This window comes from Grammomys surdaster, unplaced genomic scaffold (genome assembly GCF_004785775.1).
Source record: "Grammomys surdaster isolate TR1022 unplaced genomic scaffold, NIH_TR_1.0 164, whole genome shotgun sequence".
In the NCBI taxonomy this organism is placed as follows: domain Eukaryota; kingdom Metazoa; phylum Chordata; class Mammalia; order Rodentia; family Muridae; genus Grammomys; species Grammomys surdaster.
This window is the reverse complement of record NW_021604612.1, coordinates 4,355,712-4,360,918: the sequence shown is the minus strand read 5'-3', so window position 1 is coordinate 4,360,918 and position 5,207 is coordinate 4,355,712.

The window sequence follows — 5,207 nt, the reverse complement described above, 5'->3', positions numbered from 1 at the left end:
AATGAAAACAGACCAGAGCATCCACCACTGTCTTCTCGGATTATTGAACTAAAACTATTTGTCACCACAGTGCTTTTATTAGTAGAATGATTAGATGTTGTTGTTGTTGTTGTTTTTCCTTCCAGCGAAGTCATTACTGGAGCAGGAGCCTGTGGCCATCCAAAGAAATACCTCAGAGTAGCCTAAGCCAACAGCTTTCTCTCATTTCTCTGGGGGCAGGGATGACATCAATTTACTTTCCATTCCTTAATCTTATTATTTTTTTTTAACTCCATAAAACATTTTAGTGCAGCAAAATGAGAAATTTAGAGGAAAATAAACACACACACACACTTCAGAGAACAAAGCAAACTATGATTCCGTTTGTGGCTGCCCTGCCAGCATTTGTCTCATGATTATTGGCTTGCCTAAATGACAATAAGCTAGTTTGCATCCTTCCTCCAGTGCATAGTGCACCTTGAGCATCTTTCCACTCCCTGAATTCAGGATTCCCTTTTAAAGGTCTGCCTACTATTGGATTCTGTCAAAAGGACACATCATCATTGATTTAGGAACAGCCCCGACGTTACATGGTTGGGCTGCTTCTCGCTTTCCCTTCTTATAAATGAAGCAGACAGAAACGAATGTCCTGGGAGCTCAATATTTATGCTCGTCCATACTTTGTTTCCTAGAAGTAGCATTCCTTTTTAAAAAAATTGGATATTTTATTTATTTACAATACAAATGTCATCCCCTTTCCCCATTTTCCATCCCTAGAACCCCCTATCCTATACCCCCTATTCCTTTATGCTTTTATACCATTTTGATTACGTGCATGTATTAAGGTAAGTTCTAGGTTGAGGGTCTAGCAATACAATAGATGCAAATAGTCAAGGAACAAGCAATACAATAAACACAAACAGTCAAAGAAAGAGCAAGGAATTAAGCCCAATTAGGTAAACACTCCCATGATCACTGTTTCTAAAGGCTTATCAGGATGACCAAAATATCTGAGCCTACTTACCTGTCCCAGCCCAAGGTCATTTTTATGTCTATAGTCTACTTTCTTGTTCTAGCCTAAAATTTAGATTCCTGTCTGAAATTGCTTCTTTGTTCTAGCCAAATATTTAGATTGCTGCCTGAGATTACATCTTTGTTGTAGCCTAAGATTTAGATTCCTACCTGAAATTACTTCTTTGTTCTAGCCTTATGTCATATTCCTGCTTGAAGCCTACTTCCTTGTCTTTAGCCAATGTCATATTCCTTCCAAGTAGCCCATTTCCTTGTCCTTGGCCCATGTCAGCTTTTTGCCAAGCAGTCCCAAAGGCTCTCCACCTCTCCCCCGTTTTTATTTCATTAAAAAGACTGAGCATGTCTTAGGTCATTCTGACAAGAATGCCTTCCTTACCCATCATGGAATATGCATTATCAAAATTAATGCCCTTCTGTCTAAGGTTGGTAAGGCTCTGTGAAGGATCTTACCTATCCTTGGCTTGCCAGCCTGTTAATTTAATGACTCTGTCTGGGGGGGTCCATTTTCAGGTTCAAGCCATGTACTTTGGCTACCTACATGTTGATGTTGTTAAGATAAACTTTAACATGATGGGCAGGAATAAAAGTATTCCCAGGACAAGAAGGGCTAGCCTGATCAAGCTATATATGCCATTCCTGAGGTTTGACCAAAATGGAAATACTAACCTCAGGCCATAGATAATTTTATCGGCATTATCTGAAGCATCAAAGCTCAACAGAGCAGCATTCTTTAAATTTATAATCTCACTACACAAAGTTACCACACCCAGATAGATGTTAGGATTATGCCAAATATCCTACAAGTGTCTTTAAACTTTTTTCTAATTATAATGACAATCATTATGGATTTTAAAAGTAACACTACTCCAATGATATTTGTCATGACACTTGAAATTCTTAGGCAAATGGATGGAACTGGAAAATATATCATCTGAGTGAGGTAACCCAATCACAAGAGAACACACATGGTATGCACTCACTGATAAGTGGACAATACCTAAGATACAACACATACACCACATGAAGCTCAAGAAGAAGAAGGAAGAGCAAAGTGTGGGTGCTTTGGTCCTTCTTAGAAGAAATATCAAAATACTCAACCAGAGCTCCTAGGGTCTAAACCTGCAGCCTGAGAACACAAAGGGAGGGTCTCATGGCTCTACCTGTATAAGTAGTTGAGGATAGCCTTGTCAGGCATCAGTAGAGGAAGAGGGCCTTGGTCCCTGAAAGTTTGGATTCCCTAGTGTTGGGGAATTAGAGAGCAGGGAGGTGAGAATGGGTGGATGGTGGGAGCACACCCTCATAGAAGTAGAAGGAGGAGAGTGGCATAAGGGGTTTAGGGAGGAGAATGGGAGAGGGGATAACATTGAAAGGTAAATAAATAAAATATCCAATTAAAAAAAACAGATAATGAGTCTGGCAATTGTAGTTGAGCAGTCGAGACTTTTTGTCAACAATTTATTATGGGGATTTCATATAATCCTCAAAGACAAGGTATTGTGGAAAAGCCCCAGGGAACTTTAAAAAGATTGGTGAGACATACTGTTGCTGAGACAAAGAATGATGCCAACCTGTGAGCTTGCTGAGTGCCCTGACAGGGGTGACTGGGGAGCTGCACCTTTGCTTGACTATATCCCAGATGGGACAAGCTGCCTTGCTTCAAGTTTTCAGACCTTGTTGGATAGAGAATCAAAAAGTGAAATTATAATGTTTCTTGTATTCTTCTTAAAGGTGACCAGCTATTAGGACTCAATCATGTACTGGTGTAGAAACCAATCCAATATTGGAAGTAACAGTCTACTTTTGGAAGACTAGATCTGGACTTTCTCAGAGACATATTTGGAAGTTAGCTGTAGTTCATTATGATGTTATGATAGCAAGAGATAAAGTTGGGACAGGATCTGGATTTCAAACAAGGGTTAGTGCATGTTTTAAGGCTCTTTTAATTGTCAAGCTAAAATTGGTTTTGTCTCTTCTACAATATTTATTGTAAGTTGCATTGACTGTATAATTTCCAGTTGTGTTAGTGTGTTGAAACCTGGCATGTCTGTTACAGGGGTCTATCAACCAACTTTCTTCTTACTGCTCTGAGTATTAGAAAACCTTGATTCACTGAAAAAAGCTTGAAAGTGCTGGAAGAAGTGAGTTAGGCTTTAAGCAGAAGCAAGAGGGTAGCAGGCTTGATTATTGCCGGTATAACAGCTTTAATATATTAATTGCTAGCATGACTGCTTCTGTAATAGCATTGACACCAGGAGTTAAGACAACTATTTTTGTTAACCATATAGCAAAAAAAATGTTACTAATGTATTGAGTATACAAAAGGATTTATATAGGTATCTGGGACAACGGATGATGCTCTATAACCCATTCAAATTATCTGAAGGAGGTTCAGGGTTCAAGAGTTAGAAGTTTCTTGAGCTAATACGTACTCACAGTTTTGTTAGCATTACTGGTTATTCATACAGCCTATACATATAGACTTTGCTCTCAGTAGGGAGGGGTTTCCCCCCTTCTGTTTTCTCCTTTCAGGAGACATCTTTAGGGAGACAGGTACAACACAGAAACTCAAATAAATACAACTCATTATCATTATTACCGGGAGACTTAACTGATCATTAAACTGGAATTGTAGAGCCCATTTAATTAGCTTGAATTCAATGGTATTTCATCACATGTAAAACAATTGATTTCTAAGATACACCATTATTTGAGGTGAAATTAAGAAGGGGGAAAAAGTAAAACCTCTTCTAATTAAGTGGCGGTGCACTCCCTCAGCATCCCCGTGCAGTACCTCAGTCAGGCTCAGCATCCTTCATTTGAGAGTCTTTCCGTCTGGCCTAAAGAATTTGGCAGTTTCTCTCATCTCCACTGCCCCCGGCTTGGTATATAGTATAACAAGAAATTGTTTAAGAGGCTGAGGGGGTGACTCCATTGATACAGTGCTTATCCATGCAACAAGAGGGCCCAAGCGGATCCATAGCACCCATATAAAAAGCCAGACATAGAGGTCCATGCTTGTAATCTGAGCACTGGCAGAGACAGAGATTAGACCCCCAAGGGCTCACTGGCCACAATCCTAGCCTATCTGCCAATCTCCCAGCCAGTGATAGACTGTCTTCCAACAAGAGACGTTTATTGCAGCTGAGGGACCCAAAGCTGACATTTGATTTCCACAATATGCAGCACACTGTCGTGCACACAATCTCACACACAAATGCATACAAAACTTCTTTTATACATATCTCAATGACAAAGTACAACACAGCTCTGTTTACTTGTGGCTGCCCCCATTTTCAGGGATGGGGGACATCAGCAAAGATTTGTCTGTTGCTTTGTAAGAAAAATAAAGTGTGTGTGTGTTGGGGGGCGGGGAGAGTAATCAGAGTCATTTCCCCCAAAATAGCAACTTATTTCAGTGGGGTCAGATTTCTGTCCTTGCTGGATTCGGAAGCCGCTCCGGATACACGGAGACTTTCTGTTTCAACAGGAAATCAAATCATAACATAATTTTTTGAGGACATTCTAAGTGGCAATTAAAACCAGTGCGTCAAGTGCCAGTCTTGTGAATAATTCAGCTAAAGTGGTGTCAGTGTGAAACCCGTGACCGAGTGTGCTTAGGGACAGAGACTAAGACCCCAGCGCGTCTGTTGACTGGCTGATGGAGAGTTATAAAACACGTCTCAATTATGAAGAGCTTATCGTAGAAAACCTGTGCATCTTAATGAAAGGTGATTAATAGAAGTCTCCAAAAATTAAGATTAAAACTAGGACCACACACGTTTGTAAATCATGCCCCAGAGTAAGAGTGAGACAGGAAGGACACTTGCCCCATTGAAGTTTCCCTTGGTACCATTTTCCACCTGCCTCTCAGACAGAGGACACAGGTGCCATGACAGGGGGTGGTCTAGAGTCTGAAAATACATAGAAATGAGCAATATTCCTATTTAAATGGATGATAGATAGGTGATAGGTGATTGATAGAGACAGATATAGATGATGGATGGATGGATGGATGGATGGATGGATGGATGGATGATGGATGTGTGGGTAGGTAGATGGATGGATGTGTGGGTGGGTGGGTGGATGGATGGTTGGAAGGATGGATGAATGGATGGATGGATGGATGGATGGATGGATGGATGGATGGTTGGAAGGGTGGATGGATGGATGGATGGATGGATGGATGACTGGATGGA